At 35.1% G+C, this 16,179-nt stretch overlaps 1 long non-coding RNA gene across 11 annotated transcripts; it reads left to right on the top strand.

Moving 5' to 3' along the window:
- Positions 1-9,328: 9,328 nt before the first annotated feature.
- Positions 9,329-14,580, top strand: LOC113299478. 11 transcript variants are annotated; one of them, XR_003334961.1, is made up of 11 exons: positions 9,332-9,569; positions 10,024-10,074; positions 10,179-10,269; positions 10,378-10,442; positions 10,667-10,786; positions 11,521-11,618; positions 11,815-11,934; positions 12,518-12,620; positions 13,181-13,245; positions 13,579-13,700; positions 13,887-14,580. It is a non-coding gene; the product is annotated as an uncharacterized LOC113299478 (long non-coding RNA). The 11 variants fall into 11 exon arrangements; XR_003334965.1 differs by adding an exon at positions 9,740-9,784 and having other exon boundaries at positions 9,400-9,427; positions 9,528-9,569; positions 13,181-14,580; XR_003334957.1 differs by having other exon boundaries at positions 9,331-9,569; positions 13,181-13,700.
- Positions 14,581-16,179: the final 1,599 nt, after the last annotated feature.

Genomic DNA, 16,179 nt, shown 5'->3' with positions numbered 1-16,179 from the left:
CTAAGAAATCGCATGTATCTGCTCCTTTGACTGAATCTTCCTTCAACTGGTAAAAATGTCTTGATGAATAGTTGGATGATCTTTCAGATGAAAGTGATTCAGAAGAAGGACAAAGTATTGATGAGGAAGTCTCTCAATATATCAAGATCTTTGACCATGCTTTGAAAGAAAAGAAGTCAATAGCTTTCTTGGGTAAATATTTGGGACCTCTCTGTCAAGAAAACAGAAAGCTGAGAAAACTCTTTAAAGGTTATGATTGTGGGTATAAACTCTTACAATATACCGTTAAAGATCGAGAAGAATATGTACGCTCAAAAAGGTCTGAATGTGATAATCTTCTTCGAAATCTCTTTGTGTTGAAAGAAAGACTTGCAAAATCTGAAGCAAGATATGACTCTCAACAAAAATGTATTAATGACAGAGAACTCAATCTTCTCACCAGAGAAAAATCTTTGGAGACTGATCTCGCTACTGCCCTTGATAAGGTAAAATCACTGGAAGAGAATCTGAAAAGATTCAATTCTATCTCTACAAAATTATCTTCTATGCTTGGAGCATGTAAAGAACATCGTCACACACGTGGTCTGGGCTATAAAGGAATAGACGCTCCAGGTACTAGTAAGATCAATTTTGTTCATGCTAATGACAACTCTTCACGTGAAAAACCTTTTCCAACAGCTGACGTTCCTAGGAACAAGGATTTTGCACCTTCGAAATCAACTCGCATGAGAACAGTCAAGAACAATTCCTTTAACTGCTATTATTGCGGGAATAAATGACACCTTGAACGGAGATTTCGTCGACTGAGGAATGAAAAACTTCATAACATTCTTGCATGAATGTATAAATTAAACCTGTCTCTCATCTTGCTGAAGTAAAAGGCATTGTCTGCAATCAAGAGAAATGGTGTGATGAGTCATTTCTAGATAATGATTTTGAGACAAAAAACGCTTATAATCGTAGAAGGGAGAACGTCAGATGGACAACTGACTCTTTAAATTACTCTGAGAAGAGAAAAAGGCATAGGAGAAAGAAAAAAGGTTCAAATTCCATTACTCTCTCTGAAGAAGGCCTTGAACCCAAAGTGTCTGATCAAGACTTCATTCATATCAATAACCGAGTCTCGGAGCTCAAGACCAGCATAAACAGACTCAAGCAGAGCATTAAGAAGGCAAGGAAAGCAGCAGTTTCAGGTATCCCTTGTTCTCCTATGGTTAAATCTCTTTCGACTAATCCTAGTGATTTTTCTGAAAATCTTCATGAAGGAAAGAGAGAAGAATTCAATATTCTTGATGAGCAAAATGATCATCAAAATACAACTTGACTGTTCAATGTAGCATCCTTCTTGTAATTGTGGAAAGATGCTCATAATTCTCAAGAAGATATGGTGTCTTGAGAAATTAGTCGTTGTTATATTATTTTCATTATCTTTTCCCTTTACATAATGATGATCATAACACTGTTGAGACTTGTTCCAGTACTTTACATGATGTAATGTTTTTGATCGTCCACTCTTGAGAATAATTCCTTGTTGATTGCCTTGAAGGACTTTTTTTTCCATTGACCAATCAGTTGTTGTTTATCAACAATTATCTAATGTTCTTCTGAACTAAGAATGTCATCAACCTGTTTAGAATAGGTCCTTGAGTTTTTCAATACTTCTTCTAAATTTGGCTCCACTACTCTCTTGGTCGTGTACCAAGTTTGTAACCACTACTGCACGTACACCTGACCCGTACGGAACATATACGAGTTTCCCTAGGGTTTCCTATGAAACACTCATATATATATGTATCATGCTCCTTCTTGATACATACACGTTCCGGAACATCAAAAGTTAGCCTCAATTTTGTATGCACAATGGATGGATGCAACAAGGAAGACAAAGTTGAGAAGGCCAAGACTATCGAGTTTCACGAGAACCCTGTTTTCATAACCTGCTATCATGTTGTTGATCATGAAAATGAATTACCAGTTCAGATGTCATCACAACTGGTAGGAAATCTTTTTCGAGATTTTGAGGTTATACATGAACAACTTGGAATTGCAACAAGGAATCTTGAATTTCTGAAAAACAAACTGAAGAAAGTAACTGATGAGCTCGCCCATGTTCAATCTCTGGTTGCTGGCCATGTTTAATGTTTTTCGAATTATATTCTCTAAGAGTTTTTTTGATTTATTTTGTCTAGGAAACTTCTTATGAAAATTTATTCTTGTGTTTTTAAGAAGGATAACTAGGGTTTGGAATAGCCATTATTGCTAGTACGCATAGCTATGTTCAACGTTTTCATCTTGCAATGTTTTTAGATTTATTTATTTAAATTCTAAAGTTTATTTGGAAGATGATTTTGCAGTATTAATCTTTATGGTTTCATATATTGCAACTTGTTATGGGATATGTGTGTTTGCGTCCGTGAACTATGATTGTCCCATACGTGGTCAAAAGTTAAGTCTTTCATATGTCGATATGCAAGTATTGATAAAAGATTGAATGAACTTTTGACAAACAAAAGATAAGCATATTATGTCATTATGAAAATATTAATGGAAGATAGGATGGACTTTTGTTTACAAAGATTAAGTCTATTATATTTCATTGTGCAAATGGTGATGAGAAATAGAATGAATCTTTGTTTATTCCGCGGTAATGATCTTCCTTGATCCATATTTTTATGTATATACTGTGCGGCTCCGTAAGTTTTCTTATGTGAGCATTTCCGATTAAATTAATCGTAGGTTCTCTTGTGGTTAATTTAATTGAGAATTTTGGATACAAATTCATGTTTCATGTGATTTTTTAATGTCCAAATAAATCCTTCTTTTCTTGTGAATGTAAGGTCGCTCTTGTTGTTCTTTCGGGAATGACATTTTATGGGGGAGTGTTCTTAATTGAACTTTTGCTTAATTCTTGTTGTTCTTTCGGATATGACATTTTATGGGGGAGAGTTCTTAATTGAACTTGTGCTTAATTGCCAAATCTTTGTGGGGAGTGCGGCTGTGGAATATTATAGGGGTTATCTTGTATCTTTATAAACTCCTTGATGAATGCATATAGTTTCGGCAATATGATTTCATCTAAAAATTTGATATGTGCTTTCTTTTGGTCATGAAGTATCTCTATGGAAATTTCATTAGGATCCCACTAGTTTTCGTACCTTTGCCAATTTTATTGACAAAAAGGGGGAGAATAAATGTGTAGTTCACACTACAAATACATATGGTTTTTGGATCATTATGTAAGGGGGAGTGATTTTCATGTGAGATGAAGTATTGACTAAGGGGGAGTGATACATATCATCATAGTATTGTTGTCAAAGTTGTGATACAATTGAACTATGATGCTGTGTAATACTACTATGACATTGTATAACAATGATTGAGAGCTATTGTTTTCTCATTGTTATGGCTACGGATCTTCAACAACGATGATGCTGAATTGAATACCTTTGGAATCATCGGAGTACTTGGAAGTGACGAAGATTTCGAGTAATGTTGAAGAACCAAGGAGATCAAGCATGTAGATGAGAAGCTGCAAAGTTTATTTATTTTGTATTCCATATGTATTGATAGTTTTGTCACTAAAATTGACAAATGGGGAGATTGTTAGAGCACTGCTCGGTCGAACTCGCAAGCGTTGCTACCTCAAGCTTGTTTGTCAAGTTTAGTTGCAAAAACTGTAAGTCTTGATTTCTAGTCTACTTATAGCTAAGTCTCGAACTAGGATAATAAGTGTAGTTGAGCTCTAGACTCCACGGCGTTCATCATACAAAGACGAAGAACTACTCAAGGAACTGGTGGAACTTCATCGACAAAAAGGTATGTGGAGACTTAAACTTATCTATCACTCAAAAGTCTATCTATTATATCTCCTATCTTGAGACAAAAGTCGTATTGCTATATAAACTTCGATTATACACATTTGCTATTTCGAGCCGAGTTTATCTCGCTTATCTATTTCTCGAAATACGTGTTGGTAAGCTTTCTCTTTGGCCAAGTTCATCTTTACGCGTGACGAAAGTCATGTTGATTATTTCAATAACTTGAAAATCGCTTTGATGAAAAATAGTTTGTGAATAACAACTATATAACATCCTATAACAAAGTTTCAGTGATTGAAATGAGAGTTTAGAACATGTAACCATCTTTGGATATAAGCATAGTGTGTTCTCACATTTGTGTAAAATTCCAAAACCGGGAACCCAAAGTATGCGTACCCGTATGCGTACTGGAGGTTGTTGGAAATCCGGGTGAGTATGCGTACCCGTACGCGTACTGGCGGAAAGTTCACGTCCGTGAATTTCTGTTGGAGTTTGGAAGTGAAAAACAAACTCAATCCGGTTACTTAAGTACACGTACCTGTTCGCATACTTAGGTAGGTTATTTTCTAAAATCGGTTTGTTCATGAACTAAAACATTTATATAATAAGGAATGCAATCTTTGCAAATCGTGGCTATAATGTTCATGAATCGATTCGAGTGATTCAAAACCGATTTTGCTTCTATTGTGTCTTCTATACTTCTATGAGATCTAACCAATTGAACAACTTTCTAACTAGTTCATTTGAGTCATTTGAACTAGTTATGGTGAAGATGAATAAGGTTGATATGAAAGTGCTCATATGGCTAACCATTGGTTAACTATTGTTGAACCAACTAAGTGTACACGTTTAGGTACGGTTACTCAAACATAAATGAAGTTGTATTTCATTTGTGTATAACAAGCTAAGTTCGATATAACGGTTGAAAGATATTAGCTTGAATCTAATCAGGTTTTCATCTAACGGTAAATATTGAATGTTTTGTTACCAAGGTAACTTAGATTGCAAGCCCTGATTTGGAGACTATATAAAGGAGAACTCTAGTAACTGGGAAACCTAATCCCTGCACCTCTTGTGTGATACTAGTTGTATAAGCTAGAGTCGATTCTCCATTAACCTTAGGTTTCTCTCGAGACCTTGTAGGTTAAAGACTTGAAGACTTCGTTGGGATTGTGAAGCCATACCCAACTATTTTCTCTGTAGTTGCGTGATCTGGTCTTGATGTTTCTATCATGATTGAGTGCAATCGTAAGATTGGATTGAGATTTATATATCTGATGGGCAAGATAGAAAAGTAGTCACAAACACCTTCGTCTCATCGTTTGTAATTCCACAATATCTTGTTTCGCTAGTCGATTAAGATTATTATGAGGTGATTGATATTTCTAGGCTGTTCTTCGGGAATATAAGTCTGATATACCAATTGGTTCCTGTTCACATTGATTTATCAAAATACGGAACAAAAATCGTAGGTATTTCTGTGGGAGACAGATTTATTTATTCTTGTAGACTTTTTTGTGTGAGACACTTTTGTTTATTAAAGTCTTCGACTTTGGGTTGTAGCAACTCTTAGTTGTGGGTGAGATCAGCTAAGGGAATCAAGTGCGTAGTACCCTGCTGGGATCAGAGACGTAAGGAGCGCAACTGTACCTTGAATCAGTGTGAGATTGATTGGGGTTCAACTACAGTCCAGACCGAAGTTAGTTTGTAGTAGGCTAGTGTCTGTAGCGACTTAATACAATGTGGTGTTCAATCTGGACTAGGTCCCGGGGTTTTTCTGCATTTGCGGTTTCCTCGTTAACAAAATGGTGTTTGTGCTATTTCTTTTCCGCATTATATTTTGTTATATAATTGAAATATCACAGGTTGTGCGTTGAATCGATCAATTGGTAAATCCAACTTTTGGTTGTAGATTGAAATTGATTGATCCTCGAACACTGGTCTTTGGTACCGTTCAAGTTATCTCTCTTGTATTCAATCGAGCTCGTAAATTATTATTTGTTTGATTGAGGATTGAGTTGAGAGATTGAGATATAAATCTTTGATATACTTTTCTTAAGATTGAGTCTGGTTGTCTAGTTGATTCTTTTGAAAGTATATTGGAGTTAGTCCATACAGATTGCTAAGCGAAATATTGGGTGTGGTTGTTAGACCCGCGCTTTTTCAACCACTATTTCAGCTATAAAGTTAGTAGCAACTCCAATACCACCAATTTCAACAAATATAAACTTCCTGCATGATTCCTACATATCAAATCATACCAAAAATGACTTGATTTTCTCTTGAAGATGCACCATAACAAAAACAATGTAATACAATTCTCATATAAAGCAAAGTAAAGGAAATGAAAGTAAAGTAAAGAAGCACCCAATATAAACAATTTGACTTTTCTACAGGAAATTATAAAATATTTCAGAATTTTTAAATCATAAATTGTATTCAATATTTCCCATTTTAATACCGCCTTACAGTCATGGGTCAAGTTAATAATTCTTTGTTTCACCTTTTCAAGAACATGTTGAACATCAAAGAAGATTTTATTCCTTGCAAACCATACTTCAATGGTAATATAATTAAAAACCAGTAAAAAACCAAATCACTTGTATCACAACCTTTTATGCTTACTAAATTTAAGAATATTATCAAATGATTGAGGATTTAAGAACTAGAAAATACCTCAAATCCAACTCCAAAGCAGCTAACTGAGGTTGCCACGCCATAAAATATAATCATAAGTATTTTGATCATTGTGACACATGTAACATCTAGAAGCATAATGAAAGCCTTTATTCTTCGTATTTTTTGTTTCTTCATATTTTCCTTAGTTGCATATGCACTTCTTACAAACAGAATTGAAGATAAAGGGCCACCTTGTTTAAGGCCTCTACCAACCTTAAAGTAACCAACAGGTTCACCATTTACTAAAACAGAGATTTTAGCATAATGAAGAAGAATTCTGATGCAATTACAAAATTTAGCAGAAAATCAAATTAAGTCAAAGCCTTAATAAAAAATTCCAAATTAAGAGTGTTGAAAGCTTGGGTTATATCAAGCTTTAATCCTGCATTTCCTCCTCTTCTATTGATGCTCATTTCATAACTAACACGGAGGCAAGGAGAATTTTTTCATGGATACATCTACACCTAATGGAAGCACCATGTTGATCAGAGACATAAGTTTGCAACAAACCACTAAGCCGATTAGTGATAATTTTATAAAAATCTTGTAACAAATGTTTCTTATGACCATTGGCCTACACTGATTGACTTTCTTAGCACACCTCTCAAATTAGGAACAAGGAATTTATTTTTGAACTTAGACCATTAGAAATGATTTTGTGCCTCTACCAAAAGCTAATAGCAACAACCTTTATGAAACACATCCCAAGCAGCTCTGTGGAAACATATCGAAAAACTATCAGGACCATAGGAACTTCCAAATTAAGATAAAAACAACCATTTTAATTTTAGCAAGAGTAGGATTAGCTTTATAGCATCTCATTATCTTCATTATTAACAACCTCGGGAATAACTTAAAAGAGAGATTCTTCTATATCCATATCCTGGTATTGGAATATATTGCTAAATTAATCTAATTAAATATCAGATATATCATCTTGATTACTGATAATGTTTTCGTTTGATTTTCCAACTAAGCAATATTATTATGAGTTTGTCTTATCTTTAGATCAGTATGAAAAAAAAAGCTAGTATTGGGGTCACCATGCTTAAAATGGTCGTAAGGAAATGCAAGACTCAAACACTAAAGTAAGCTAAGAACGTCTAAGCCAGAAGATCCAAATGTTAAGCAAGCTCACAAACCATGTCAGTTCGAAATTCATTAATTCAAAGGCCTGTCTTGAGAGATGTCGGGAATATCACCTCAACTTGGTCGCTCAATCTTCTTCATACTTCAATTTCCATCCGCAATAATTCGATGATCTGAGAACCAATAAGAAGATAATAAACAAAACCGAAAATACAATCAAATGCATTATAAGTTAAATATGTTACGAGATTTCAATAATTATTAAAATCCCATTTCTACAACTGTGACCCTTCTCGAAACATATATTATGTCCACTGAAAGAACCACGGAGATGAATTTCAGGATTCAGAAATTGTGATCATCTGCAACCATTCCCCAATCTTTGTAAAAACCCTTAACCCACAAAATGAACTTTTGTTGGAACTATATTGATGTACACGTCATCGATTTCAGATCATCACTTTCTTTGCTGTTAAGGAGAACATAAAGATAATAGTGCTTGGATCCTTTCGAAAAACCAATACAAAGTTACTAATTACCTCATGAATCCGTGAACTTTTCCGGGATGAACCATATCCAATTGTAATCAATTCCATAACTGATACTGAAACCCTTCCAGCAAAATAATACCTTGGATTGTTAAAAACCAATCGAGTAATCATCCTCTTGAAGTTTCAAATGCTGCAGAACAAAATCCAATGAAACCCTTAAACTCAGCTGGGAGATATAGAGAACACAAACAAATATCAGAAAAAAATAAAATCACTAATCTATATACATAATCAATCATTCTGACCCGGGCCAATATGAATGAATTCTTTGAAGCTTTCGTTAGTTGGATAAATATGATTAGAACCCTAATTCGAGACCACAAAAATAAACAAAATAGAGAAAAGGAACAAACCCTAAATACCATATCTAACTCCTTTAAAATCCTAAGTTTTTTGGGCTCCACGTTCAACGCTGACCGTCACCCTTTCACAGAATTGATCTGTTTCACTTTTCCTCGAAAGAGAGAAAAAAGAGAAATTCTCACACCACAAATTTCGGACGCAAAACATAAAACAAAAAAAAATCCATACCAAATCCTTTTCTGTTTCGCTCATAAAACATAAGAAAAGAAAAAAAAAAAAAAAGAACCCTAAGAGCAACTGCAGTGGTGCGAATATAACCAAAGACCAAAGAGGGAAAAAAAGATCAAATTTTGGGTTTAGTATGGTGTGTGAGTGGAAAGACTAAATTTGGTCAGACGTACATTATACGTTCGCCTGGTGTGGGGCGTAGACGATACCAACGCCTGATTGGGTAGATTCTAAAAAAAAAATGAAAGAAGTGGGGCGGAGGTATAAAGCCCGCCCCACTAAAATGGTTTTAGAAACAAAGAATGGGGCGGGGGTATAATGCCCGCCCCATACAAAAATAAAAAAGAAAAAAAAATGGGGCGTAGACTTTACGTATGCCCCATGTGGAGCGTAGACTATACCAATGCCTGATGTGGGGCGTGGAATATACGTCCGCCTGATGTGGGACGTGCACTATATGTCCGCCTGGTGGTGGGGCGTGAAATATACCAACGCTCGACTATATTTGGGTTTAGTCTTGATCTTAGACCAAATATACTCTAGTTTTAATCGTTGATCAAAATTTGATCGATAGTACGTTCCACTACCTCTGTTCAAAAGACCAAAAATTTGGGTTTACTCTTCCACTGTGGACGCTCTAAAAACAAACCCTAGGACATGCTTTCTTCGTGGAGATCGAGAGAAAATAAAACCTAAAAAAAAATCATCTTCCTTCTTCTCCTTTATTCACCCAAAAAAAAATCTTTCTCCATCGCGATGGTTCATTCTTCGCGTCTCTTTTCTTCTCCGTCGTTTCTTCTTCTCGATTGTCTCTGTTTTTTTTAATTACTATTGATTTATTTTTGTTTTTCTGTCGCAGGTGATATACTTTGATGGGAATCTGTAAAAGGGGTCTAATTAGGTGATATACTCTCATAGTATCATAATCTTAAACAAATTCATTCTCTTTGATTTTCATAGTAGTGATTGTGGGTTTTAGATCATGTTCTTATTAGCGTAAAGCATAATCATGAAACAAAAATTGGGTTTTGTTCCTTTTCCGTTATTTACTTGGTTGTTTCAGTTTTGCAGACTAGGGTTTATTGTCTTCCCGTTGTTGATTTGTCTCCCTCACAGGTTTATCCCCTGATTCAAGTGATTTGGTTTTGAAATCACTGATTCAGTTTATATATGATTTCTATTCCTGATGTGTTAGGGTTTTACTTATTTTGATACCATCTTTAAAATGTGGACTGTGAGATCCATGAAAAATTTGATGTATGTTTGTTGAAAGACCTGAACCAGTGTTTTTGTTTGATTAGCATATTTTTGTAAATTTATTATATAAACCCTAACCCTTTTGTTTTATTTTGCAGGTACGAAAAAATTATGGTAGCATAGAAGGGAAACTCACAACATAAACACAGGTGAAATTTTGATTTTTTTTTTTTTAATCTTATCGATGATTTAAATCTTAATCAATTTTAGTACCCTGTGATTACCTTATGCATTTGTGTTCTTTATATTTCAGATATAAGACAATTGCGTCATTGGGGCTATGGAGGAGAAAGGCAATTACGTAACCATTTCCGGTGGTGGTCGGCATAATGCCACAATAAAAGGTAACTATTTGATTTTAATTGATGAATACTTTCTAAGTACAAATCTTGATTATTTTAAATGAGTGGTTAAAAGCTTGCTTGGCTTCTTGATGCGGATTTGTGCAAAAGCTTGAACTTTATAAAAGATGATCCATGATTGGGAGGGATTTTCGATCTCTGGCACTCACAATTTGGTAGGGCTTTGGTTTATCTATAATATTCAAATTTCACTAGCATGTAACTCTGTACTTGATCAGTACTTGATCTTGCGCGAATGTACTCGCTACTATATGGTTAACTTTGTTAGGTGCTAGGTTATTATCATTCCAAAGATCAACCGGTACAGAATGCATATGGTATTCCACACGTATTGAGATGCATATGCTGTTCCTAATTGTTCTATATATTTCCGCTGCAGTTCCAGCACAAAAATTGTAACTAGCATTCCTTCCCAGTCTTCATGGTTAACGCAAGCCAACAGTGGTTCAGATGGACGATATGTCGAGGGGTAGATCCAGATGACAAATCACATGTTGAGGTAGGTATCCTAAAAGCTAAAATTCTGGAAGGTTAAGGGTAGTTGTGGTGCTGCTTCGGGTGGCTGATCTAGCCTTACCAATTATCTTCATCTATAATAAAATCCTCTTGGCAGTGTTATTTTAATTTATTTACAAATTTTGAGGGTCTGGACACCTCAAAGTTAAATTTGCTCACATATCCTTACGGTGAAGATTACATTTGTCCATGTAATTTGTTTTGGCAGAAAACATAACATTAGATAAGGCCAAATATTTTAAAATTACAGACCAATGAAGCAAAAAGCAAATAGCAATCCTAGGCAAAAAAAATTAGGTCATGAGGAATTTTGTTTTTGAATATCTGAGCGTTACGATGAATGGTTATCTTATGCAAAAATTTTCATACTATGTATTGTTACAGTAAGCAAGGCTAAATATTTAGGCACAATCCTTAGAAACTGTTTTTTATAAGTTGATTTTATTGATTAACCTTCTTAGATAATTTTCATGAATTTTCGGTGGTAGCAAACATGGTAGAGGCAATTAGGTGTAAATTTGCACTCATACTTATAAATTTGTTGTCATCTACCTGCATCGCATTTTCTTATACTCTTAGCAAGGGAGAGTGAATTTTTGTCTTTCATTTTATACTTTGATATTTAAAATTACATGCTAATAATTTTAGTCTTAGCAAGTCTCTACACAGTTTTCGCATAACATGCTAGATTTAACTGATGGAGTTGTTGTACTGCAGGGAACCGAAACTCACACGGTGGTTCCTAAAAAGCACTATTTGGAAGTTCAAATCACTGCTCTGCGGGGTTAGAGATTCTGCGGATTACCTGTGTAAAGGTGAATCAAAAAAAACACCTATGGAAAAATCAAAGGGTTGCATATTTTTAGGTGGCTAGGGTTTTTATTTGGATATGGTTAGAAATTTATTTTGCTTAGGATTTTTGAATCTGATTACTTTTGTATGGTTAAAAGTTTCGTGTTTTTTCTGTTATTTTTGCACTGATTGTTAATTTGTTTTCCTTTAAATTCGTAGTTGATGCAATCAAGTGTGATTTTGGGGTTAATGGATTTAACTCTTACAGCAACACATACTTTAATGCTTGATCCAGGGTATAACCTTCTCTCTTACAACAATCAAGATGTATTCATTTTGGTGAGAATTCTAGACCTTGGAATTTTTTTTCTAGATTAACCTGATTGTTTATTCGTTTGATGCCCGTTTTTCTGCCACTGGATTTATTTTTTTTGGGATTTTTTCCTAATTGTTTTTCGGTTCATTTTTATGAAATAGTACGAAAGCGAAAAACTATATACATAGAGGATGAGGTAACGAATCATAAAATGATTTAGAATTATCTTCCGATTACGGTAGTCAAACAGATTCTCATTATATTAATACAGTTCATGTTCTCCTTTTAACCAATATAAGTTCATTGGATTTTCATTTGTCCATAACAGTTCAACAACACAGGGTCCTGTTTTGAGTTTTAAATTGTGTTGTCAATGTCTGAACTTTTACCAATTTTTGGAGTTTAACTTCAGTAAAACATAGAGTATATATGTAGAAAGAAGTATTTGCATTTGAAGTCTTACTATTGGTGCCTGATATATATAACTGATTGGCTTTCTTGGTTTAAAGTGTGATCCTCATCTCAGATTTCTTCTGATTCAGTATTAGAATGATGTGTTTTCAGTTCATGTGCTTATTATCCGAATCCCATGTCTCTTCTCCTCAGACTGTACAGAGATGAAGGTGAACTGTCAACTGGAGAGTTACAAATGATAGGCATATCCCTGCAACATACAATGAACCAATGCATAAGTTCCCTCCATGTAGAGGTTAGTTTCTTGAGTAATCAATGTCCCTGCAACTTACAATGAACCAATGCATAAGTTCTCTACATGTAGAGGTTAGTTTCTTGAGTAATCAATTCTTTTCAGCGTGGTCATCTGCAACATTGTTTCCTGGTCCAGAAACTCAAAGTCCTCTAATAATATAGGGTAGTTTGTCTCTGTGTTGCTTCTTCTAGAGTTACTGAGCTTATAACGGGCTGTATTTTCCGATTATTCATTGCCATTTCTGTTGTCTCCCCCAGGATGCACAAATTCAATGTTGTTAATATAGTGATTTTTAATTTATTACTTCATCTGATAATATCCAACAACTAAAGATGTTGCAAATAAATGATTCAGAATTTGCAATAGATTGACTAAGAAATGGTAATTTACTGATTGAAAAATAGTCTAACAAAACAAACTAACTGTATTAATAAACATAATCTTCAATTTTTCGAGGTTGTTATCTATCTTCTCGGGCATACGCATCAAACTTATACCAGTTGATATAAATTTTGGAGTCCTATATAATATAATTTTTCTTTGTTCTGACTATTCTGCAGTGCACGGTGTTGTTAAGGCAAGTAAATGGGATGCCTCATGAGGGACATCAGATTGTGGTACACAGGTAGGTGATCGAATAAGAAAATGTATATTATATGGAAACACATGTCCAGCAGGGACAATGAGTTTATTTCGACAAGAATATGGTATTTGCCTTCCTCGAGCTGCAAGTATTAAGTTTACTCTTCTCTGAGAAATTTGATAGAACTAACTTCACATTGAAGCTTTAGATAGTTGACTTTTCTAATATTTCGCTAAAATATTTGCATCTTATGTTATATGATTTGAGATGGGTAATCCCTGGAAAGCATGCTAAATGAGCCTGTTCTGTGATTACTTTCTGACTTTCTGTGTTTCAGTAATTTGTATTACATGAAATGTTGTGATGTATATACAGTCTTAGCATATTCGAGGCACAATAACTTCAAAAGTGATTTTGAGGAAAAAGGATGGATGGAGAGAGTTGGTATCTGCTAAAATTCTCTTCTTAATTAAAATTCTTATATATACTTTTTTGAGGTAATTTTGCATTTCATAATTCATATGCTTTCCTCTTTTCCATGTTCGCACGATCTCATTCAAGCAATAACAAATAAAGGCTTTAGTGTAGTGGTTATTTGTCGCCCGGATCCGTTGTGGTGCTATTTATTTTTTGTACCTTTATTAGCTGCTGGGGTGGTTGATGATGGCGTCAAATTATGACAGGAACAAAATGGAATTTACTATTGCAATGGGATTCAGGTATTTCCCATATAACCAGGCATTGGGTGGTCATAGATCAAGCTACAGTAGTGATAAAATCAATCAGAAGAAATATAGAAGTTGTTGCAGGTGGATTAATAAATAACAAGAGAAGCTGAAGAGTAAGAGGATGAGGATGAGAACCACAATTTTTAAGAGCAGCATCAAAGTGAACCTATGAAATTCAGAGATCAGGTTAAGAAAGTAAGATCCATTATAATTCAAAAATCTAAGTTGCGCAAACACATCGATTTAGCATTTGCGGGAAGAAACTTCCAACAGGTCAAGCACCTGGAGGACATGTAAGACACATCACAATGGATTTAGCATTAACATTAGTGGTAGACAACACCCTTCGTCCTCCATCAAGTAGCTCATCACTACTAATAGTTGTACAACTGCTAATACAGGAGGTGGTCATCAAGTGGTGCTTGATTTCGATCTAAATGAACCGCCGGTGATGGAAGAGTAAGAAAGTAATAGATCTAATTGTGAACAGTGGGGTTATATATTAAGTTTAATTCAAAAATGCAATTACATGTGTCGTTGTCCTGATAACTTTAATGTATGTGTTGTCATTTATGCCATTTTTATGTTCGGAGCCACACATAGCGTGGATGTAATATTTGTAATTTTTATGTGATACTTTGTTTATACATAAACATGAGCCACACCCAATCAAAAATTCATGACATGCCAGGTTTGTTAAAAGAAAAAAATGGTTTAATGCATTGGGATCAAATCGGAATCGGGCGAGGCGAAGCCGAGCGTTTCAAAATTAAATGGCTGAGCTTTACCAAATCGGAACGGGGCGAGGCGAAGCCGAAGCAGAACTTTACCAAATCATATCGGGACGGGGCGAAAGGCAGTGATGGATTGTATTTGTAGTTGTAGATTGAATTGGTGAACCAAATTTCTACGCCCGGGCACAAAATCTAGTATGGTTTGGACAGATTTATCTTCACCTGCAAAAACACTTCTATGTGTTTAAACCTTTACCTGCCATATAATAGATCAACAGGGACAAAGGAGAAGAAAGAATGAAAAGACCGAGGAAGAGAAAGAGTTAACCTTCCTTCTATTCTCTCGCAGTTCTTTTTCTTTCTTTTTTCTGTTTCGGCGAAGGCTGCTTTTTTCCGTTTTTTTATCCGGTGTGTTTATGCCGTTTTTTTACACCGAAAAAGATATTTACTGTTACATTCATATAATCTGCGGAAAAATTGAAGGGAGAAATTTTAAGGGGCGGTGACGCTCACCCAAGGATGGGTATTCTCACCGCGCGACGCATGACCTCGCATGGCTTAGGAGTTTAAAGGGTTTGATATATTTTTTTGTAGGGCTGTCAATGGATAAATATCCGCCGGATATTGGACAATTCGATAAGGTTAAGGTTAAGAATTATCGGATATCCAATATCCGTTAACATCCGGCGGATATCAAAAATACAAACCGATATCGTTAACGTTAATCTATCGGATAACGGATATTTATCCGTTAAAATCCGATAACGCCTGTCACAGAAGCAAATGCAGAAATGCTGAAAATTTAGGTTGTTCTTCAAAGTTTTTTGACAGTCTTTTTTGTTCAGAAATACAAACCACACAAACACCTCAGTCACATCACACATGAAAAAACAAACAACAACAGAGTCTGCAACTACAAACAAAAAACTACACTAAAAAAGGCTAGATCTTCTTTGTTGGTTTCATTTTGCATCAACTTCAGTCGACGACTTCCATATCTGCATTCACAAAGAATATTGTCACAGTTCTAATCATATGGTAGCTCATCTAATATTAATACAGTTCTTAATATGGAAAAGAATTAAGTAAAGAAAAAGAAACGAAGATTTACCTGCATCAAAGAAGTCTGGCAGCCAATCACTTAAGCATAGCAATGCTTGGACTAAATCTGGACTTAGTGAAGTTCTATGAGTTGTTAGGACCCTTCCACCATCGCTGAACATGGACTCTGACGCCACACTAGTCACTGGCACAGCCAATACATCTCTTGCTATCTTTGCCAGAGTTGGATACTTACAACCATTCATCTTCCACCAAACCAATATATCAAAGTTCATTTCATCTTGAGCTGTTAGAGTTGGAAGAATTGGTTCTGCTAAGTATGTCTCTAACTCAGATTTCTGAACATCATCTTCATCATTTTCCAACACAAAACTAGCATAATCTGTGCTAGATGCACCTGAGCTTCTTACATTCATGCGAGCGACAGAGTTTCTAAAGAAAGCAGGAGCTGC

This window comes from Papaver somniferum, chromosome 7, assembly GCF_003573695.1.
Source record: "Papaver somniferum cultivar HN1 chromosome 7, ASM357369v1, whole genome shotgun sequence".
NCBI lineage: Eukaryota > Viridiplantae > Streptophyta > Magnoliopsida > Ranunculales > Papaveraceae > Papaver > Papaver somniferum.
Note: the sequence above shows the minus strand (reverse complement) of the source record. Positions and strands in the feature narration are given on the sequence as shown.